Source organism: Triturus cristatus, chromosome 2_1 (genome assembly GCF_964204655.1).
Source record: "Triturus cristatus chromosome 2_1, aTriCri1.1, whole genome shotgun sequence".
NCBI classification, from domain to species: Eukaryota; Metazoa; Chordata; class Amphibia; order Caudata; family Salamandridae; genus Triturus; species Triturus cristatus.
The window spans coordinates 873,414,241-873,439,614 of record NC_140581.1 but is presented as its reverse complement, the minus strand read 5'-3'; positions in this window follow the sequence as shown (position 1 = coordinate 873,439,614).

Sequence of the window (25,374 nt, the reverse complement as noted above, 5' to 3'; positions counted from 1 at the left end):
GAGCAGGTTCAGTCTTCCTTTTCAGAGAGCAGGGCAGTCCTCTGGCAGCAGGGTAGCCCTCCTTCTGTTGCATCTACAGGTCCAGCAGTATACTGAAGAATGTGTCTTCGGGTCCATAATTCATACCTGGTGCCAGTTTTGAAGTAGGAAAAACCTAAAGCCTTCCCCCTAAATCATGTTCTGGAATTTTCTTCCTTCTATTGCCCGGGATCAAGGATGTCTGGGGTGACAAAAGGCTAGTGTGAAGTAAGTTGTGAATGTGCAGCTCCTTTGAAGTGCAAATGTGGTAGGTGACAGCTCCACCCCATCCATCCTGTCAGGTTGGCCCATCCTGCCAACATGCAGTCTTCCTTTGACTATCTGTGGGGAATAATCCAAGGCCAACTGCCAAATATACCTAGTTATGTGACCCAGGACACAGGCTGTAGGCACCAATGGCTGGCCTTAAACAAGTTTACTGGGCTACTCGTGGGTGGCACAACCAGTGCTGCAGGCCCACTAGTGACGTTTGATTTATAGGCCCTGGGCACACGCAGTGCACTTTAGTAGGTACTTACTAGTAAATCAAATATGCTAATCATGGTAGCCAATCAGAATCACAATTTAGGCAGAGAGCATATGCACTTTAGCACTGAATAGCAGTGGGTAAGTGCCCAGGGTCCTAAAGCCAACAAAAAGAGGGTAAAAAAAAATGTAGGCAAAAGGCAAAAAGTTTGGGGATAAACCTGCAAAAAGGACCAGGTCCAACAGTTTTCTTCCTTCTGCCACCCCAAAAATGCCCATGACAATCTTTTGGAGTAAATTTGTGAGTCAACAGTGGAAATTGGTGTATGAAGTTCACACTTTGTGGATGTTCCCTAAGATTTACTTAGCCCGTGACCACTGTCACTGTCCAAATACTAAACACCTGACTCTGGAGACTACCCACCATGCTAACATTTAGAAAGCCTGTGTTTTCATAAATCCCATCAGATCCCCATAGTAAAAATTATAATCTGGGAACTCACAACCATAGATGTTTTCATTGTGCCCCTTAGAAACAGGTTTGGTGAGCAAGCAAAAAAGGGTGAAAATCGAGCCCTACATTATGAAATGATCTGTTATCAATACACTTTGCCATAGTGCACACTACTGCACTCGCCTTTGCATTTGTGTTTTTTATATTAGTGTGGGATATTTTAGATTTTTACTCTGACTCTCATGCATGTTTCAAAGCATCGGATTCTTCTGGTGGAGGTAGAGAGATAGCTGGCTCGAATCTGTTTTTGTTGGTTATTTCTTATTTGTTTCCATTTTGTCAAGGCACCTAACAGCGGAGCCGTACGTGAATCGATTTGAAGAGTCAGGAAAAAGGCGGACAAATTGTCTTTGCTTGCATGTGACTGTGCTCCTTTCAGGTGCCAGACTGTCAGCGGGTTTTTATATTCTAATGCCTAGATTATATGTGTATAAGTAGAGCATTTCCTTAAGGTTTTACCAAGCATAATGCAATGCATCATGATTGTCTCTGAGTCTTGACAGACGACTTGCACTTCAGCTCTGTTCATTTAAGGATTCCCGCCTTTCCAGATTTCAATTGCCATGTGGCCGACCTTACAGAAATTCCATCATGAGAAATTACCGGTACTTCGGCCTCGAAATGAGGAGCTAGTTGGTAGGCAGGGCTGATTCATGATTTCATGCACTGCATTCTATGTGAGTGAGCAATATTTAGTAAGGAAACCCTGTGCTTCCTTACACTTATCTTTTTTGTTTAATAAAAGAGTCTGTTTTGTTCATAAAAATTGAACCAAAAATTTGCTGAAATGGAAGCAGTGCACAACACATCATGATCTTGGCAGATCAGAATAGAGAAACAATTCGGGGAAGTTGCCTCACTAAATCCGATTACCAAAAAAGGATGCTATCAGGTATTTCCATTACTGCCTAAGTTTGCGCCTACCTCAATGTGCGATAAATCATTGAAGCGCAACAATGATAAGTCTGAGGTTGTTTCTCCATGGGGGAGAAGGCAGGGAGGGAGTGTCTCAGCCCTCCTCCTGGACACGTTAATGGTGACCACTTCCTGGAGCACCCTACCAGATCCAGTGATCAGTGCAGATACCTGGGAGGTCTAGTAAATGATGCACAGACTCTACTGCCATAGCTGAAGAGAGTAATGCTTATCTGCTTTCTTCTTTTTGGAACCCTAAGTTAGGTTCTGCTACTACCTTCTTTGGAGCACCGCAGGTCTATGATAGCCTACCTTTTGGCTCTATGGACATTAGGCTTAGATTCGATGAAGCTGGGCATGAGAGTGTCTGGTAACATCGTGCGACTGGCTTTGCCTTCAGTAGCTCACAATGATTTTCACTGATCAGAAGTAGCTCTCGCTACAGAAAAAGTTGGAGACCCTTGATATTGGCTATTACAGTTAGACTTGAATACTGAAACTCCATATTTGCAGGATTGGCTTAATAGCTACTAAACTGTCTGCGAATCATGGTTATCAGTTTTAAACTGGGCCTTCCGAAGCCTACCTGCGTATTGGAGCCTCTATTTGAATTCTATTTTCGACCACTTAAGTGGTAGGTTTAAAATGCTCTGATTAAGCCACCATGTACTTGTTGGTCTCAATCCCAGATTCTGGTGCCGATCACGATCCGGTAAAAAAATTGCCCGTACGACTCGTATCCGGTCTTTTTACCGTACGAATCGTACAAGTGTCGTACAAACTGGCAATTACGATTCGCATGGTAAAAAGTCCATACGAATCGCATTGGGAATCATTCCCCACACGTCCTCGGGTCGGAAAATGTGTCCGACACGGCCTCGGACGATTTACCGTACAAACGTGAAAAGTCAAGTCCGACCGAGGAATCACGATCCCACCCGTGCGTCCGAACTCACAACCGTATGGTAAAAACACCGTCCGCACCGAACTCCCATTGCAACCATGGAGATATGTGCCCGCATACGCGCCAATCACTCCCCCCAGCACCCATACGTTCGAGTCGTACCCCTGTTCAATGAACACCCCCCCTGGATGTACACCCCTGTACGTGTCGAACCCCCACCCGTGTATGTACACCCCAGTACGTTCGAGTCCTACCCCCACCCCTGTACGTGTCGTACCACCGTCTAAGTACACCCCAGTACGTTCGAGTCATACCCCCACCCCTGTACGTGTCGTACCATCGTGTACCCACACCCCAGTACGTTCGAGTCCTACCCCCACCCCTGTACGTGTCGTACCACCGTCTAAGTACACCCCAGTACGTTCGAGTCGTACCCCCACCCCTGTACATGTTGTACCACCGTGTACCCACACCCCAGTACGTTCGAGTTGTACCCCCACCCCTGTACGTGTCATACCCCCGTGTACCTACACCCCAGTACGTTTGAGTCCTACCCCCACCCCTGTACGTGTTGTACCACCGTGTACCCACACCCCAGTACGTTCGAGTCGTACCCCCACCCCTGTACGTGTCATACCCCCGTGTACCTACACTCCAGTACGTTCGAGTCGTACCCCCACCCCTGTACGTGTCGTATCACCGTGTACCCACACCCCAGTACGTTCGAGTCGTACCCCCACCCCTGTACGTGTCGTACCATCGTGTACCTACACCCCAGTACGTTCGAGTCGTACCCCACCCCTGTACGTGTCGTACCATCGTGTACCCACACCCCAGTACGTTCGAGTCCTACCCCCACCCCTGTACGTGTCGTACCACCGTCTAAGTACACCACAGTACGTTCGAGTCGTACCCCCACCCCTGTACGTGTCGTACCACCGTCTAAGTACACCCCAGTACGTTCGAGTCCTACCCCCACCCCTGTACGTGTCGTACCACCGTCTAAGTACACCCCAGTACGTTCGAGTCGTACCCCCACCCCTGTACGTGTCATACCCCCGTGTACCTACACCCCAGTACGTTCGAGTCGTACCCCCACCCCTGTACGTGTCGTACCATCGTGTACCCACACCCCAGTACGTTCGAGTCCTACCCCCACCCCTGTACGTGTCGTACCACCGTCTAAGTACACCCCAGTACGTTCGAGTCGTACCCCCACCCCTGTACGTGTCGTACCACCGTGTACCCACACCCCAGTATGTTCGAGTCGTACCCCCACCCCTGTATGTGTCGTACCATCGTGTACCTACACCCCAGTACATTCGAGTCGTACCCCCACCCCTGTACGTGTCGTACCATCGTGTACCCACACCCCAGTACGTTCGAGTCCTACCCCCACCCCTGTACGTGTCGTACCACCGTCTAAGTACACCCCAGTACGTTCGAGTCGTACCCCCACCCCTGTACGTGTCGTACCACCGTGTACCCACACCCCAGTACGTTCGAGTCGTACCCCCACCCCTGTACGTGTCATACCACCGTCAATGTACACCCCAGTACGTTCCGGTCCTACCCCCAACACAACCTCCTAAGTACGGAGCGCACCCCAGGCCCCAACATCACAACCGCATGTACGAGTCGTACCAACCCACACACAAGGACAGCACCGTACAACCAAATGGCCCATGTACACACCGTACACACGCTCAAAACGCACGTACACAACCAGGACAAAACAAAACAACACAAGAATACACCATACGAATGGCACAAAGCCACTAAACATGGCCAACAAACACTACAAAAACACCTTCACTGACCTGCAACTGCCAAAGACAAACAGAGGCCCAAAACACCACCACTACTTATAACACACCCACCCAAACTTCAAACACTGCCACACCCACCCATGGACCAATAAAAAGGGCCCACACACACAAACCATGAGCCTTTGCAACAGACTCACTGCTGCCAGACACCACAGCACCATACTACAAGCTTCACCACACCTTACACTTGCACACCTTCACACAACCACCTTCACAAACACACCCTCATCACATTCACACACACACACCCACAACCATCCACACACCCCCCCCAACATCCACACACCCCCCCACCATCCACACCCACACCCCTCACCATGCCCACTACCAAGAATCCAAAGTTCAGTAACCGAGAGTTGGAGGTCCTTGTTGATGAAATCCTCAGAGTCGAGCCACAGATCTTTGGAACATTGGTCAGAAACACCAGCCTGGCAGCAAAAACAGCCATGTGGCAGACCATCGTCGATGCTGTGAATGCTGTTGCGGACACCAGAAGGACCAGGCAGGAATGCCAGAACAGGTGGTACGATCTGCGGAGGAGGGTCCGAGCCAAGAGGCAGGAGGAACACGACCAGGCCAACGCCACAGGAGGAGGGCCCTCCCGCAGACCCGTACACTACCAGCCCTGGGAGGAGAGGGTGATGGCCATACTGCCGGTGGAGGCAGTCGAAGGATTAGAGGGACTCCGAGACCCGGGTGAGTACACAAACAACGCACCTCACATGGGGGAACGGCATCCACAACCAAAATCACTAACAGGCACGCAACCACCACAAGCCATCGCATGACTCAACCACACTCCATGAGCACGCACATGCCACTGCTGCCACCATGCCCCATGCACCCAGCTGGACAATGTCAAGTCACAGGCCACAGAAGACACCAACACATGACACGGTAACCCGGATGGCGGGAGGCTGGGCCCCAAAAATCACATAGTGCAACTCCGAAGCAGACAACAATGCCCTCTGCCCATATGGCCTAGGTCACAGCCAGACAAACAGTGTGTCCCAACACAGGAATGACTTGCCAGCAAATGGCGGACGCCTTGCATCAACACATGGGGGTGAAGGCACTGTTTTGCACATGACAGCAGCTAATGAACAGCCAACATTGTGAAAGAGTGGCAGCACACACCACCACAGCAGCAGCGCACAGACACACATCACACCCAATGGGTGCCTGGAGATCAGAAACAAACTCACATCAACAAGCCAAGGGCCACTCAAAGATCTGCTAACAGTGTGTGCCCAGGAAGCTGGGCTGAGGTGACAGAGGGTGACACACGGAGGGAGGGAGAGGGGACACAGAGGGAGGGAGAGGGGGACAGAGAGGGAGGGAGAGGGGGACAGAGAGGGAGAGAGAGGGGGACAGAGAGGGAGGGAGACGGACAGAGGGAGGAGGCTGACACACGGAGGGAGGGAGAGGGGGACAGAGAGGGAGGGAGAGGGGGACAGAGAGGGAGGGAGAGGGGGACAGAGAGGGAGGGAGAGGGGGACAGAGAGGGAGGGAGACGGACAGAGGGAGGAGGCTGACACACAGAGGGAGGGAGAGGGGGACAGAGAGGGAGGGAGAGGGGGACAGAGAGGGAGGGAGAGGGGGACAGAGAGGGAGGGAGACGGACAGAGGGAGGAGGCTGACACACGGAGGGAGGGAGAGGGGGACACAGAGGGAGGGAGAGGGGGACAGAGAGGGAGGGAGAGGGGGACAGAGAGGGAGGGAGAGGGGGACAGAGAGGGAGGGAGACGGACAGAGGGAGGAGGCTGACACACAGAGGGAGGGAGAGGGGGACAGAGAGGGAGGGAGAGGGGGACAGAGAGGGAGGGAGACGGACAGAGGGAGGAGGCTGACACACGGAGGGAGGGAGAGGGGGACAGAGAGGGAGGGAGAGGGGGACAGAGAGGGAGGGAGAGGGGGACAGAGAGGGAGGGAGAGGGGGACAGAGAGGGAGGGAGACGGACAGAGGGAGGAGGCTGACACACAGAGGGAGGGAGAGGGGGACAGAGAGGGAGGGAGAGGGGGACAGAGAGGGAGGGAGAGGGGGACAGAGAGGGAGGGAGACGGACAGAGGGAGGAGGCTGACACACGGAGGGAGGGAGAGGGGGACACAGAGGGAGATGTTGTAGGGATTCTGCGTATGCACAGAACTATGCGCAGGAAACCAGAACCTTAGAGAATTGTGGTGTACCAGAAACTCCCCTCAGAACTAAGAACCCCTTATCCGACTAGCTTAGTGTCACATTCGTTATCCGAGATTTAGCTCGGCGGTCCCAATGTATAGACAACCCAGAACATGCGACTTAGTTATTCTCAGGAATGGTGGGAACCCGAAATACCCGTTTGCACATATATATTAGTCCACAACAGAATAACTAAGACACAGTAAAGTTTAAAGAATTTATTCATAAACCTCGAGTCCTGTTATACAGTACTTTGGCTAACATAAGCAGACAAATGGTTAAGATCATTACCATTAGCATTGTTACAATACGATAGAAAATGAAAGGAGCTATCATATTAATAATGACAGTGGAAAACAACCAACCTCCTTTCTCTAGCAACTAATAAAATATTATTAGACTATTAGAAGGTCTCATAGGCTTGCATAGGGGACCCCATACCGTATAGATCAGCTTAGGTGTATCACATCACAGGATCAGCTCAGTGTTCTCTGCTTCAGCTCTTCTATCGAATGCCCTAACAATATGCTGCGCTGTGATATTAAAGCCCACGACTTTCTGGTATTTGCAGCTGCGTGCATGTTGTGACTAAACAGTGGTACGATCACCCTGAACACAATCAGCCGGCACCGTCTAGTGTCCTAGAACAGTTCTTTACTCGATGTACAGACCAAGGGCACTAACAACTGTTAAGGATGTATAAATAACATTCACTTGAGACAAGAGCGAGTCTGCATTTCTCAAATGAATAACATTTAACAACAGTGTCGGGTGCAAAGGCTGCAAAAGCAACAAGATGGTTTTCCAACAGCTAACGTGATTGAGCTAACTTAGCACTGTAAATAGGGAGTGGCCTAAAACCACGTGACATCCCCCTTTGATCGAACCACTGGACAACCAGGGGCGAATATTCCAACAGAACGCAGAGTTCAAGATCAACGATGCAGGCTAAAGAGCTTGAAATGTGAGTTCAGAAAATGTTAGGAAGAGAAAAAAAATTCGAAGAAGAGAAAAAAAATGTAAAAACACAATCCATCGTCCAAAGAGGCCAAAGATCGTTTGTGAGAAGATAGAAAAAAAGTTACTCCATTCGACTCGCCATCAGGCAGTCAATTTAGGAAAGTATAAGCAGCATATGCAGCTGCAGCTTCCAGTAGAAAATCATTGGAGTCATCCGCAAAAGTGTCTGCCATCCAATTCAGCAAAGAAAAAGAACACACGTGTTCCACAGGGAAATGAGCATCAAGCACTCCACGTGTACAAGAAGCAGGCATCTCGATGTAACTTCGTGCCAGGAAGTCAACTGCTGCTTTCTCGATATCCCATAATCCAAGGACTCCATGCGCCGCACCCAAGGCCATAAACCCGACTCCAGAACAGTCAAACTCATGAACCACTAAGGGATACATCAGTCGATCAAAATCCAGGTCAGGTGACACCAAGTTTGACAAACACATATCAAGAGCCCATTGGAACGGACATTCGAGACAGTGAAAGACAGGCTGTACACAAGTGAAAAACGGGAACCGGAAGGATAATCCATACGCGACACTCAAGGTAGCCAGTGGCAAAGTCCCATAAGCTTCCCACATCCGGCTACGCAGATGGAACATGCTGAATCCGTGGTCGAGTAGCGCAAGTCGTGCATCCATAGCGTAGTGCGCAGACCAACAGGAGTATGCCAGCAATTAATGCGAGTATCAGAGGGAACCCTCCGAAAACCCCAGAAAAAATAGAATGAAAAATAGCTGGTATTATACCAAAGATAGACTGGAAAGACGTCACAAGGCCAGAGCCAACAATTTTAAAAAAATGGACCAGACCAGTCGTAGAAGAAGCATTGAAGATAGTGTGTATTAATGTGCCAAAATGTAGGGGGAGGTCAGTATTCAAAAGCGCTTGAACTTCCGTGCGAGTGTTCGCCACCTGAAGGAGAAATGTTTCACGTGACGAAGTCAACGCAACCTCCTTTTGAGACAAAAGAGCCCTTATTCTGCTCATCCTATTGAACTCTGCTTTCAAGGTTGGAATCGTCGGCCAGATGGATATATCCAGTCGGCCTTGCGGGGGTGGGAAAAGCACGTTATTACAGCAAATTACTCTTCGTGAAACTGTAACAATATAGGGAATTCCAGCTAACATCCCACAGCAAGCCTCACTATTTAAAAGCAGATAACTACCATTAGCAAGCAGCGTAAATGATGGCTTTATAACTGGCACAGGAATGCCCTTCAATACGCAAGCTAAATTAGGGGCATTCATATTACACGATCCATGTAATTGGATATGTCTACACACTACAGAATGATCAGGAGCCGTCGTACACTCCTCACCCTTCAAATAAACTTCTTTGCCGTCTCTCTCACATCGATATGTAAATGGGAGAGACCAGACTTCATGCAAGAATGCAGAACCAAGTTTTTCATATCTGCCCAAGGCATAATGTTTCATGCACGAACTAAACCTATACATAGAAATCGGGAGAGTGACCATCCCATGGACAAGCCACACAGCATAATCAGACTCAGCCACAGAAAAAGGCAAAGGTTCTAACTTTTCTATATGCAGTAGTGAATACGTAGCATCTTTCATGGACATGAATTGCTGCTTTGCTGTCAGATTAAATGGGCGGAATAAAGAAGAAATATTCATGTAATCCCACGATACTTTCCCCGCCTTTAACGTCTGCAAAGTCCAAGCAAATTGCATAATAGAACGTAATTGATTTTGACCATGATACAACACAGACACATCTTCCTGGACTATATCTACAACAGATGAAACAATGTTATCCAATGTATATATTCTCGAAGATAAGGTATTAATACTATTATCTATTACTGCCAATACTTTTTCCATATTGGCCTGGTCAATAGCACGGAGTCTGGAAGCAGCCTCAATCTGTGACAACTTCCATACCTCGTTGTAAACAGCATACACCCATCTTTTGGAGCGTCCCAATGCGGGACCTTTAACAAAATCATTCAAATCAATTTTGTCATGCAAACGTGACAAGTGAATTTTAACTGAATCTAACGTGGAATGTTGCAACCATGTCTGGCACAATTTACCTACCGAGTAGGTAGTGACAGTGTGTGAGGACAGAAAACGTGCGTCTACTCTATCCTGTATGTACCCGGGAATTAACCCCAAAAATCTACGTTGACAGATATCCGAACTTTTCTGCCATACCAACCAACCATTAGGGTCCAATGCACTAATGTTGAAGGTGGAATTGGAAATAAAAGACTGCAACATAGTAAGGGACAGATCTGTGTGATTCTCCCAACCAGGATAAGCACTCAGATCCGGGATCGAGGGGGAATTTAATTTTTTAGAAATAGCCGATCCAAAACAGGTTGTCTGAAAAATTGTAGAATTTAAAAATAACATGTGGATTGGGATGAGGCAGGCACGATGTAAAGCTTCTGTACCTTGTACTTGCCAAGATTTAGTTCCCCAAACCGATTTGAGATCAATAGTATTTTTCCAAACGTCATACCCTCCAATTGCCAAATCGTCCATGAAGGACTTAGAAAACAACAATTTAGTGTGGGTCAAACGCACCTTCGAAATAGGTTCGTCTCTAAGCTTAAAATAAAAAGCTGCATTATTGGATACACTGAAATCCGAAAAATATGAAAATTTTTCGACCAATGTTTTCGAACTACCAATCTTCGGGGCAGGGCAATGTTCCCACTGCGTAAAGTTGACTAAACTGCGAAACGTGTTTGCCCTATGAAGAAAATGTGTGCCATAATGTTGATAACAAAACTGCTCTGCATAGTTTTCATTATTCAAATACAAATCCTCAGCATCAAATGCGGCATAGTATTTCAAATCAGAAAACAGTGTCTCTATAGTTTTAACATCCCAATCATCAGATCGAATGTCCTGCTTCACTACATCACCCATAGAAACACGATATACAGATGGCACATTAATCACTTCCGTGGGCCCATGAATTTGAAATTTAACTGCATCCCATGCTATTCCATCACGGACAGGCCAGGCGGTGATATTTACAAAAGTCTGGTCCCTCTTCATGATGTGCGACGATGAATGTGGGGCCAAAGTTCCATTAATTAATCTAATTGTAGAACGTTCATTCAGGTAGTGTCCATTTATCAGCCTAAAAAACACCACCACAAAACCAATGGACATGAACAAAAAAATGCAAATGAGCACCAGCCAAATGTAAATCCAGGGGGGAACCAAAAATTGTCTCTTGAACCAGGCAAAAATTTTTGAAAATTTGGAAGGGGCAGTGGAAGTCAATGATTCAGTTCCAAAGGAAGAATTAGACTGGACAATGTCAGTTGAATGCAAAAGGGGCAAAGGAACATCTGCAGGATAAGAATACTCAGCATCATCAGGCAAAGCACCATCCGCAGGTGAAACAGCAGAATCAGAAAGTACTTGCATTTCAATGGCAACCTCAGGCACGATGTCAGATGGTGGAACCACAACAGAACTGCGCATCATTGAAGGGCAAGAAACTGAAGGTGTCAGACTATGGAGTATCGGCCACCCTGTGTAGCTTGACATTGTCAACTGAAATGTACCTGTTGTCTCTGTGACCAGGAAGTGGAGGCAAAACAATTGTACGGGTACCCTCAACTCCAAGCACCGGCACTGGTGCACGATAAGAGGGGCCAAACTCCTTCTTCTTCTCCACCTTCTCACGGACCAGATCACCAACTCTGGGTAGCCAGCCGACTACCGGAATCTGAAGTCCAGCTTCGGTCGCAGAGGATATGTGTTCTTTTGCTAGAGCGTCTCTTGTTTCTTCAAGATTCTGTAAGACAGTACAGTGGTCATCTAAGTCAAAAGGCGCGGCCGCCGCCGCCATGTCTAGACCCTCAAGGTCTGGGACAAACATTCGAACTCCGAAGAGCATCATGTACGGGGTCCTCCCACCCAGAGACCTTCTAGGGAGATTATTAAGTGCACGTTGGACGTCATACAAATGGGCTAGCCAGTTTTTGCCAGTACCTAACACCCTGGCTGTCAATGATTGCTTTAGGTCACGGTTCATTCGTTCCACAACACTATTGCCCTCAGGCCGGTATGGAGACGAAAATTTGACTTGGACCCCCAAACTTCTCATAGCTTCTTTGTAAGCCTTAGAGGCGAACGCAGGGCCCTGATCAGAGTGAAGGGTGCCACATGCAAAACTCCCTATAAAGACACGCAATGCTTTGATGACAGTCCTGGCATCAGCACTCCTGTGTGGCCACACCCAAAGAAAACGTGTGCACGAATCTACTGCAACCAAGATATACTTGTACGCAGTGTCCGAGGAAAAAGGACCGCAGTGATCTAAATAAACACACGCTAGTGGTTGATTAGATATATGCAGCTGCGTTTGTGGCGGACGCGCCACCGTAGATGGCTTTATTTGTTGGCAAATACCACAATTAAGGACATAAGTCCGCGTATGTTTGTACAAACCGTACCACCAATAACGCTGTTGCAACAGTGACACAGTTGCGGACACTCCGGCGTGCGCTGACGCAACACCCTCGTGCTCAGCTTGTACCAATGCAGGCCTGCAGTCCGAATTGGGAATAACCCTATCCCCAACATCATTAATCCTCATTAACGGGACGTTATCAGGACTTAAGTGATAATGGTACCGAGAAGGGAAACCTCTAGGGAAGTTCGTCCCATATTCTGATGCAGCAATAGCTGCCAAGATGTCATCATCGATCTTACTTTTGGATCTTGTAACTGCTGCTACTAAGTATGTTGCCACTGCTGTTTTAGCTGCCTCGTCAGCCAAACTGTTACCGACAGCATGGACGCCAACTCGTTGGTGACCAAGAGTGTGAATAACATTCACAAGGGGTCGACTGCATTTTAGTTCAGCCACCCTAGCCCAAAGCGTTTTATGCTTCACTGTGCTACCTTTTGAATCACGAAATCCATTCGCGATCCAAAACATCAGATTGTCGTTGTAAGATTGAACACAATAGTAAGAATCACTCACTATAAGAGTTGTGACTCTGTAATCAGCAAACTCCAGTGCAAGCACCAGAGCTCTAAGCTCCGCCAATTGTGCGGTACAATCACCCAAAGTCTGCGTATGCACCGCATCTTGTATGAATTCACCATTCACGAAAGTACCAACAACAATTGCGCAAGCCGCTGAATAAGCGTGCCTTGATCCAGTTGCGGGCTGCGCGGACCCATCAGTGTATATGACACAATGGAACTCCTCCAACGGGCGCAATGTAAGTGGAGCCGGATGAACTAATTCATACTCCAAACTCTCCTGAGTCTGAAGTCCCGCGTCAAAGATGTATTCCACGTCAGGCGAGGCTAAGGAGGTCGCCCATTGTATCCACCTCGGATGCAAAGCTTTAGAATTCGGCACACTTGCTTTAGTGACTGCCTCTAGGGCAGGAAATGGTGTCACCACCATCATGCGCTTCCCCTGTGATAGCGCTCGTTCTTTCAGGATTGCCATCTGAACAGCTGTCAAAACTTTTTCGACAGTGGAGAAACGCATTTCAGCCAAAGTATATAAATGAGATTTGTAAGCAATGGGGACAGTGTCGCCTTCATTGTATGTTAAGTACGTGAACCCCTCCACACCCGGTACAATTCTTATGACCAGGTTTGTGTGGTTATCACGAGTTTGTAAATATTTCGCAGTAAGAAGGTCAGACTGCAAAGAGTGTAATGCAGCCGAATGTTCTGGCAGCCAGCAAGATTTGGTAAAAGTAGGTTGCACCAAGGCATATAATGTCTTGATGCGCTGGGCATATTCAGGAATGTAGGAACGACCGAAATTCAGAAAGCCCAGCAATGATTGTAGTTGTTTCAGTGTCGTAGGGATACGAAGGCGTGCGCATTTCTCAAGGAACTGCGGAGCCAAGCCTCGGCCCTCATTGTTGAGTTCGTATCCCAAGAATAAAACTGTGTACTCGGCAATGTGGGACTTCTTAAAGTTAAACTTGTAACCAAAGTCCGCAAACATAGTAATTATGTTGTCCACGCGAGCAAGGTGTGGAAGCAACTCGTCGTCTGTTAAGTAGATGTCATCAACGTACGAGTACGCCTCCGGGTCTACCATCTCTAAGAGAGAGACCACACGAGCAGCAAATACCCCAGGACTATTTTTATAGCCCATTGGAAGCCTTTTGAACACTTTTTGTTTACCACCCGAAGTAAAAGCGGTCCACTCATAACTATGAGGGGATATGTTATGGCAATAAAAGCCATTGGACAAGTCGAGTGTGGTTTTGAACCTTTTTCTCACAAGACTATCAACGAGAGCCGAACTATGGGTATTTTGCACCGCACAATTCCGGCAGTGCGAGTTTAAGTGCCGGTAATCCAAAACTAGGCGGTACGATCCGTCAGGCTTCGTTACAGTGAATAAAGGATTATTCATGGATGACACACACGTTTCAATTACTCCCTGATATTCCAATTGTTCAAGGATAGCCGCGACGTGAGACCTAGCCTCACGACGCATAGGGTATTGGGGTTGAGGCTGGGGGTCGGACCGCAATGGAAATTCGTGGAGGGTAGAACTTTTATCCCACCCCACCTGATTACGATACAACGCAGGTGCTAGCACCCGCGCCCACTCCTCGGCCAACTTCTTAGACTCCTCCTTGGGCACTACGTGTCCAAAAGAAGGAAGAATGACTTCTTCCCCCCTTGGAGCGTTTAGAACGAAAGCCGGGGGCCAATCTTTCTCCGCCAAAAGTATATCATAGGTGGTCGTTAGATTATCCCAAAATACCGCGTTAATTTTTCGTTGTATGTCACCCTCAATATTGAGGACTACGTCAAATAATCTCTCAGGGGGGGCTACGCGAGTATCAGCAGTTTCTACTGTTACATAGATTTTAGTTGCTGTCGCCTCCAGAAATGGACGCAGTGCTCCCCGCACTACTGTAACTTCCGCCGCGCTGTCTAGCAGCATCAGCGCCCATTTCATGTTCAGAAGCTGTGTCCGCACCATCTGAGGCATACTTCGCTGAGATAGCAGCAACTTTCTTTTACTGAAACGGAGGACGTGGACGTGCAGAATCCTCCTGTTTGCCTTTTCCGTCCGCCTGTCGGGGCTTGTCTCGTCCTTGAGCACCCCGGCCTCTCCCACGGTCTCCTCCACCAAAGTGTGAAGCCGCCGTTTCCTGTGAAGAACGGGGAGAGCGCTGGTCAGGAACCTGAAACCTATCAGGTGACTTAATACGAGAACGATCACGCAAATCATAAGTGCGTTCAACATATGCCTGAACTGGGGACGCTGGACGAGTCTCCTGTTTCTGTTGCTGCTTTTCTTGTTTTTTAGCTCGCCAATTTTGTTTTGGAAAGTTGGGTTTATCGTCTTTTGTAGACGAACTCACTTTAGTGTGCTGTACTACATCAGGAATTTTGATGACGGGTTTCACGCCTAGGGCACTACGTCCAACCATCCTATAGGCTTTCGCAATAACTTTTGCAAACTCCCTCGGCTTATCGTCATCCGCAATAAGTGCCATCATGTTTCCCACTTGAAACTGCATGGCATCTCCTTTGAGATTTCCCATAATCATGGAACATACTATATCGAAGCTGTCGATAAGCCGCATTCCCAATTCAATAGCTGCTTCCGCACCATGGTCCTCCTGGACCTTTTTGATTACGGAAGGTAGTACAGACATAGACGTGGTGCCGAAGCACTTCGAATAGGTCGCGGCAAAGACCTTGCCCCAATTGTCACAATCGACAATGTCTGGGACTAGTTCCTTCGGCAAAGTAATAGTAAGTATCCTGTGTTTTTCCACAGGACTAGTGTTAGGAAACACGGCTTCTAGTTGATCGAATTTCTCTGCAAGCCAATAAGGATACTCATCCTTATTCTGGGGGCGCTTGCCAACAACCGCGTTTACCATTACAGGACTGATCACAACCGCATGATGGTGATCAGCCCCGTGTCCCGCAACTGTAGGTGCCCCCACCTGTACAGTGCGCGACACATACTGCACTAACGCCCTATGGACCGTAATCAAGGTCGTGTGTAGTATACGTAAGCTATCCACTCCTACCGTCAGGTAGCGTGGATGAGGTGTATGTCCGGCCAGCACCGGCCAAGTAGCTCCTTCAATTGACAAAGGACCCAGTCTCGCCGGGGTGACCGTGTGGGGGAGGGCGCCATTAAACCAAATAGTGTGCTGCCAGGTTGAAATAGGAATTTCTAAAGCCATATATGGGGTATAATGTAGAGGCACCGTCGTGGCAGTGTATTTGTGGAACGTTTTATCGACATCTTCCACAGCCTCAAAGGTAACCCAAGAGTAAAACAACTCAGAAGGGTAAGTGGCACTTGCACTTACGACAAACACCACTGGCATCCCGTCATCAGGCACCCCGTACGTCCTCAAATGAGCACGTAGAGACACCCTACTATGAGCGGGAATGTCTACCGCCATTAGGATTAAAAAGAAGATACAACGAGATCTTTAGTAGCACTTGGGCTTAGATTAGTGTAACCTTTTTTATTATCAAGCTTGAAAGAACCTATAGCCTAAAACCTAGGTAGGTTAAACCGTCACTCCCGTTATCCGGAAACCAGAGTGAGGGCGTTGTGGACTAATAAAAAGCACTACTAAGGCACCTCAGATATTAAGACCAAACGTTAGGTGCGCCATGTTGTAGGGATTCTGCGTATGCACAGAACTATGCGCAGGAAACCAGAACCTTAGAGAATTGTGGTGTACCAGAAACTCCCCTCAGAACTAAGAACCCCTTATCCGACTAGCTTAGTGTCACATTCGTTATCCGAGATTTAGCTCGGCGGTCCCAATGTATAGACAACCCAGAACATGCGACTTAGTTATTCTCAGGAATGGTGGGAACCCGAAATACCCGTTTGCACATATATATTAGTCCACAACAGAATAACTAAGACACAGTAAAGTTTAAAGAATTTATTCATAAACCTCGAGTCCTGTTATACAGTACTTTGGCTAACATAAGCAGACAAATGGTTAAGATCATTACCATTAGCATTGTTACAATACCATAATGTTCTCTGCTTCAGCTCTTCTATCGAATGCCCTAACAATATGCTGCGCTGTGATATTAAAGCCCACGACTTTCTGGTATTTGCAGCTGCGTGCATGTTGTGACTAAACAGTGGTACGATCACCCTGAACACAATCAGCCGGCACCGTCTAGTGTCCTAGAACAGTTCTTTACTCGATGTACAGACCAAGGGCACTAACAACTGTTAAGGATGTATAAATAACATTCACTTGAGACAAGAGCGAGTCTGCATTTCTCAAATGAATAACATTTAACAACAGTGTCGGGTGCAAAGGCTGCAAAAGCAACAAGATGGTTTTCCAACAGCTAACGTGATTGAGCTAACTTAGCACTGTAAATAGGGAGTGGCCTAAAACCACGTGACAGAGGGAGAGGGGGACAGACAGGGAGGGAGAGGGGGACAGAGAGGGAGGGAGAGGGGGACAGAGAGGGAGGGAGACGGACAGAGGGAGGAGGCTGACACACAGAGGGAGGGAGAGGGGGACAGAGAGGGAGGGAGAGGGGGACAGAGAGGGAGGGAGAGGGGGACAGAGAGGGAGGGAGACGGACAGAGGGAGGAGGCTGACACACGGAGGGAGGGAGAGGGGGACACAGAGGGAGGGAGAGGGGGACAGAGAGGGAGGTAGAGGGGGACAGAGAGGGAGGGAGAGGGGGACAGAGAGGGAGGGAGACGGACAGAGGGAGGAGGCTGACTAACGGAGGGAGGGAGAGGGGGACACAGAGGGAGCGAGACACAGGGAGAGCAAATCAGCCGTGTGGCGTGTGCGAATGTCAGCTCGTCAGCAGGTAGACTGCGTGCATGTAGACAAGGGTGGCCAGTCCCAGAACCCCCCCTCTTCACCATGGCAAAACACAGGGCCATGTCACAACCTGTTCACGAGCACAACGACAGCTACCTGGATCATATAAGTGTGTGGATCCACTCCATGTGCACTTGTACAGTGCTACACGGAAGGCGCCAATGCATGGCTCGCCACACCTGCCCACTCCACTGCTGACTGCAGTCACACTTGACGCAGCAAGTAAGACCGTGCCACACATAGTGAAAAGGGCAAAAGTGGTGCACAAGGGACACACCCATGCACAAGTGCACTGTGAGTGGAATGCAAGACAGATCCCAATTCCAAGAGGAAAAGTGCCAACTTTGACACTGATGAAACATGGATGTTGCATGGACCAAAATTAACATTGTCTCTCTCACACACAGGTCAACGTCGTGGTGCACCCCCAACACTGGGGGGGAAGACTCACAGGACCCGGATCTGCAGGAGCCCGATCCCACCGGCAGCGACCACTCTCACCACTCTGTGGACGACCCCGACCGACCTGGCCCCTCTGGTGTCCAAGCACCTGCATCAGGTACAACTGTGCCAACCACCACCCCCACTCCTGCCACATCCCAGGAGACACCCAGGATCCCTGCCCCAACACCACAATGCAGCCAGGCTCGCCAGGAGGGACACGGTGTCCCGGGCACCCAGGAGGAGGCAGGCGACAACGCCAATGCCACCCCTCAGGAGTCCCGGAGACCCGATGTGCCCACAAGGGCAGGCCAGGCGCAAGTGGGCAGGGGTGGTGGGAGTGGAGGACGGCGGAGGCGCGAGCCTGACCAGTTGGCTGGGGATCCGGTATTTTCCCATGTCCGTAACATCCTGGACTCATACCGGCAGGACACCACGGGCATGGCCCAGGTTGTGTCCGTCCTCGAGGGGATCAAGGCCCAGCAGGCCCAGCAACATGCGGAGCTACATGCCTGTCTACTGGTACACCAACGGAGGATGGAGGACAGACAGGCTGAGCAAGTGACGGCATTCCAGGGGATTCACGCTACACTCCGTCGGATGGCCGACAACATGGCCGACCCTCCCTGTGCCAGAAGGCGGAGAACATCACCACCCACAGGGAGGGATCAGGAGGAGGAGGAGGAAACATCAGATGGAGCATCCCAGACGTCGTCACGGCCTGCTGCTGAGGTTCCCCGCAGGAGGGCGGGTCGTCCACGGAAAGGACCGTGAGGGTCGGCGCTACATCACCATCTCCCAGGACACCTGGCCTGGCACCTGGCCCACTGGAGCAGCAGCATCACAGCATCAAGAGACATTCTCTGCCACATGGCCCTGCTGGTCACTGGCTGACCAATGTTGACAAAGACTGTGGCATGGACTCTGAGGATTTCCAATGGCAAGGACACCAACTCCCCTACTGAACTTTGGATTCCAAAATCCCGGAAAGCCCCTCACTTTGTCCCCCCCCCAATAATAAATCACACTATGAAGAGTAGATGCCTGCTGGTAGCATTATTACCTAACATGTGTCTTGTAAAGTCAAAACATGCCTGAGTCATCTTTTGTCTTCAACCATCCACACCCTGGGGCCTGAGTCTGGCACAGGACACATGGGTCACAGTGTATTAGGCAAGACAGACATGGAGCACCATACACACCCGTGATGGGCCCAACCAGCTGAGGGGGTTGCCGAACAACCGTGCTGACACACACATTGAGTACACCAACAGTCATGCGCAGAGGTCAGGGATCCAGTCCAGTGTCCTGGGGGGCACCCAGGTATGTGTAGACAGGTGGCAGAACCATGTCCTGCAAGCTTGAGTCCGGTGGATGCAGAGAATGGGGGCCTGGCCAACGTTGGATGCATGGGGATGGCACATGTCACAATACCCACACAGTCATGGACATCATGCCCAATACACAGTCTCAGCCCACACACACAGCTTGCATCTTGCCACTCGACACATTGACACATAGCCACAATCAGGGAATACCATGCCAGACATGCAGGATGCACCGTGGCAACACACCAGCATTGACTGAGAAGAGGCACCTTGGAGGCATAGGGACACCTTTATTAGTCATGTATTCGGGATTGCAGAGGCAACTCGGAGTACACATGAACACATCATGTGGAGTAACATGTGGGTCCAACACTGGCACCCCCCTTCTGCAGCACAAATGCGTGTTCGCCATGGAACTGGCACACAAGCGTCGGCTAACAGCTAAATACCCACAGCTGCACACGGAGAGCCTGCCATACACCATAGATCCGCTGATGTCGAAGTCCCACACCATGTCAAGCCAATGCTAACCGTATGTGGCCGAGGGCAGTGTCACACACATTGATGCCATCATCACAATCCCCTATCCCATCACTGATGACTGTCAACCAGGCAGACCATCTATTCAGGTGTACACAGCTGCATGTCGTGTCCCATGGGGATGCGACATGGCTGCAGAGGAACCAAACATCGACAGGGGCAGTGTGCATACATCGTGAACAACTGCCACACCCAATACACCCCAGATGCATCCCTTACCCCATGGAGACTTCCAAACGTGTCCGTGCCTGTAACGCTGAGTCAGCCCACGATGTCATGTCCATGAGGAATAGCAGTGCCACAACAATGCAAGCAGCAGACGGCATGCGCAGGTACCTGGGGAAGAGAGACACACAAGAACTCAGCCACAAAAAGCACAGCCACTTGCATGTTCATTTACTCGACACATGTATGGATGACAACATGCTAGGTCACAATTATGACTGGGGAAGTACAACCATCACTGGCACCATCACTCCAGTGACACACCCACACACACCTCTGACTCACGTGCCATACATGCAGGTGGAGACACACATCACAACGCATGCCACACGGGGACCAATGCGTGCACACTCAGACACTGGTACTCACCACTAAGCAAAGAAGTCGCGTATGAGCTGAGTCCGGATGTCCTCTTGCGGCTCCACATCCTCCACATCACTAGCCCCATTGCCAAGCCCTTCGTCCTCCACGGGTGGATGGTCCTCGTCATGTTGATCCAGGATGAGTGACACAGCTCTTTCAACTGCCATGTTGTGCAGCATGCAGCAGACCATGAAGATCTTGCAGACCTTCGCCGGGGCATATGGGAGTGCGCCGCCGGTCTTGTGGAGGCACCTGAATCGGCTCTTCAGCATGCCAAACGTCCTCTCTATCACTCGCCTTGTCCGGCCATGGGCGGTGTTGTAGCGGAGCTAGGCCGGCGTGATGGGGTTGCGGAGAGGTGTCAGCAGCCAAGGCATGTTGGGATAGCCAGCGTCCCCTACATGGGAAGCACATGGTCATCGTTAGAAGTGGTGAAGCGGTCGTGCTGGTAGGCTATACAGAATACAGGACAGACAGACTGTACCCACCAACAACACATGCCCGTTCGTTGCGCAGCTGCATCATCATATCAGGCATCCCGCTACGCCTCATGATGTAGGCATCGTGTGCTGATCCTGGAAAACGAGCACAGACATGTGAAATCACCATGTTGGACTGACACACCACAAGGGCATTTATGGAGTGGTAGTGCTTTCGATTGCGGTACGCCACCTCCCGTGCGTGTGGTGGTACCAAAGCTACATGTGTCCCATCTATGGACCCAATGACATGGGGCATCCCTCCCAGGGCATAGAATCCACGCTTGACCGCAGTCATCTGTTCAGGGGTTGGGAACTTGATGAAGTCATCCAGGTGAATCAACATGGCCTCTAAGAAATCATGCAGCACACGGCAGAACATGCTCTGGGACATGCCACCAACATTAGCTATGGTATATTGAAAGGTACCCGTGGCAAGAAAATGTAGGGCAGCCATTACCTTCAGCTGGGGTGTCAGTGCCGTAGGATACCTGTGCTGCGGTTGCAGGTGTGGTGCCAGTCTCGCCGTCAACTCCAGAATCAACGGTTGGGTGAAGCGGTAGAGCCGGATGCTGTCATTCTCCTGCATGGCAGCCAAGTCTGGAATTCTTCGGGCAAGAGGCGGCGCTCTGCAGTAATTTGGAAGTGACAAGGAAGAGTGAGTGCACTACGACAACAAATCATGTGTACTGAGCACATGTTAATCTGTCAATACACACATGCTACATAGGGAGTCAGGTATGTGCTACATGGCCAGGACACGTATGGATGCAAGGTGACACTCCTACCAAGACCCAGCTACACACGGAGATTGAGAACCTCCCCATGCCACGCCATGGGAATAGCTGTGTCCCAGTGCAAGTGAACAGCCAGACGCAACACAGGAGTGACATACGCCCACACATCAGCAGCAGTAGGATGCCGATTGCAGAGACTGGTAGCGGAACACTGGAGTCACAGGTCACATGACATTACACTAGGACAGCCCACACACCTTGCCATGAAGGTGCACATGGCATGACTCACCACACATTCCTTGTGAGGATGCTGACATGTCCTTGTCACGCTACTCCGTGTCCCATGCATACATGTGCACCTCACATCCGATACCACATGTGGCATGGTGTGCGGAACAGTGTGCAATGACAATCTACACACAGACACATGTTGGTTGCTGCAACGGCTGCAGCTTTTGAGGGTGCTCCAACATCAACCTGATGGGAAGCCCCCACACATACATGACATAGTCACATTGTGCACCGTGGGTAGTGACAAGTCATGTGTCATAACCCCTGTACCGGGCATCAGGGGACACTTCCGTGTGTTGGTGTCCGTGCCATGTCAGTGACGCTCACCCCAAGTGCGCAGTACGACATGCACACATGTCAAAGGAGTCAAGGGCATGCCTGGCACACATAGCACCATCACACAGTACATCTGTACACATCTCATCATACATCTGGTGCCTTCTCGACTCAGGAGTAATGTTCCACATCACAGGCCGTCACACCTGTGCCCCACACATGTAGTGATGCACAGACGATGCCTTGATGTCAATTAATGGACAAGTATGTCCATCCATGGACAAGTATGTCCGCCCTATCCCTACCTGTGTGCCGCCTGTCACCACTGTGATGTGTGAAAACCGCTGTACTGCTGCCAAGAGGGCCTGTGTACGTTCCCATATCACTATGGGAGTGCTGCCGTATGTTTACCCATCGTGATGGCGAGCGTACAGGCATGTGTACAGCCCGTACCACTACGAGTACGCATACGCGAGGACACCCATAGTGGTACGGGCCGTACACACGCCTGTACGCTCCCTATCACTATGGGTGTCCTCACGTATGCGTACTCGTAGTGATAGGGAGCGTACAGGCGTGTGTACGGCCCGTACCACTACGAGTACGCATACGCGAGGACACCCATAGTGGTACGGGCCGTACACACGCCTGTACGCTCCCTATCACTATGGGTGTCCTCACGTATGCGTACTCGTAGTGATAGGGAGCGTACAGGCGTGTGTACGGCCCGTACCACTACGAGTACGCATACGCGAGGAGACCCATAATGATAGTGAACGTAGGCACGCATGTAGGGGCCGTTGCAATGCATTTGGGGTGCCCTAGGGCCCCGAAACGCACCGTACCTGTGTGTGATGCTGAAAATTACATAGGGGACAAGTATTAAGGCCTACATGCATGCTGGTTGTCATGGAGACCAAGTTCAAATTTCGAAATTGTTCTGGAAGGTGCACAGCAGAAGTCAGTTGGAATTCTTCTACTTTGTTGCAATGTGTTTGTGGGGCTGACATCATGCAGGAGAATGAAACCGATAGAGAACCCACAGACTGCTAGGTTTGAAGGGATTGGAGGAAACATAGGATGCAAATGTGAGTGACCAATCACTCTGTACCCCTGTGCATGAGATGGGCCAGCAAGGCAGATATAAGGCAGCCAGGTCCCATGAGGGAGCACTTGCCTGCACATCTCTGTATTCCACGACCCAGCTGCTGCTACTGATTCCCTGGAACCATGTCAAGGGCTGTGGAGAGGTCACAGCCATTCACCCTGGAGGAGAACATGGCTTTGGTGGATGTGATCCTCCCACAGTACCCCATGCTGTATGGGCGACCAGGTTATCAGGTGAGTGCAGTGTCCACTGGCACAGACTGTGCCCCTTTTTCGTGACTGTGACTTCTGGCATTGTGTCCAGGTGTGACCCACATGCTATGTACTGTAGGGGGGTCCCAGGGGTGGGAATGCCTGATGTCTCCCAGCAGTGCCCTGAGACAGGAGGGGTGGGGGCCTATCACTCCCAGCAGTGCCCTGAGACAGGAGGGGTGGGGGCCTATCACTCCCAGCAGTGCCCTGAGACAGGAGGGGTAGGGGCCTATCACTCCCAGCAGTGCCCTGAGACAGGAGGGGTGGGTGCAGAGTCCTCCCAGCAGTGCCCTGAGACAGGAGGGGTGGGGGCCTATCACTCCCAGCAGTGCCCTGAGACAGGAGGGGTGGGTGTGATGCACAGTGTGAGCCTGGATCATTGATTGTGTAGTTGCCCTCATTCCACCTGTGTCCTTTCAATGGCACGTACTGCTTATGGCCTTCCCCCAGAGGATCATGTCCCTATGACAAAGGTGCAATGCGTTGGATGCATACTAGGCCTTGTTGTAAACAGTGAATGTGTTCCAATCTGTGTCCCTGTGACATGTGCCAGGTGTATTGATGTAGTGTCACTTGTCCATCCTCACAGGTAGACGCCTCTGCCAAGGAGCAGATATGGCTGGACACCGTCAGCGCCGTGAGGAGGGCGGAAGGTCGGAAGCGGCGCCTGACCCAGGTGAGGAAACGCTGGCAGGATATCCGGTGCTGGACGCGGAGGATCGCACGGCTCCTGCTGGGGGACTCACCTGAGAGCCACAAGAACCGCGGGCGCCGCCGTCTCTCCCACATCCAGAAACGTGTGCTGGCGGTGGTCTTTCCTGACTTGGACAGGCGTCTACGGGAGATGCAGCAGCCCGAAAGGGGTATGTACATGTGTGTGTTTGTTGTGTTTCACCAGCATTTGTATGTGCACTGTTCCATGGATACACTTCCAGGGTTTATGGTGCTGTGCAGATCATGTTCCCCTCAGTATTGCAGTGTTCTCCTGCCCCCCTTCCCCTCCTTGAAATGTGTTCCCTGGTCTGTGTGTAGTCACTCCATCACAAGGTTATGTTGCCTGACACCTTCTCCAAGTGTACAATGCCTGCAGCATCATGTGTGGGGGTGGTGTGTAACAGGTTGTGTGACCTTGCCTGTGCCCTGTCCAGTTCTGGACTTGTGGGTTCCATGTCAGTTGGCACTAATGCTGAGTCCAGACATGGGAGTTAATCTCTCGAGTGGCAGGCATTCCAGCAGGCATGTCCCATGTGGTGGCCTGTGACATGATGTGCATGATTGTGCGTTAGGCCTAGTGCAGGGATGTTAGCGTGTGTCGCAGTCATTCCCATTCAGGAGCATGGAGTTGTGTGGCCACTACTGTCCTCAGGGTCCTTTTTTCCTAGGTCTCATTTGTGTAAGCCGAGAATGTCGACAATCGCTGTGTCTACAGCATAGGTTGTGCTCTGTGCCATTGTCCCCTGCAAACATGTATATTGACGTGAGATGTATTACAAGTGTCCACTGTACAGCCTGACCTGATTTTCCTATTACATACTCACGGTGGCCATTGCCTTTGTGTCTTGTTGCAATCATCTGATGCTGCCCATTTGTACATGATAATTTGCACTGCCGCACCTTGGGTAGTTTGTGTGCAATATAGAAG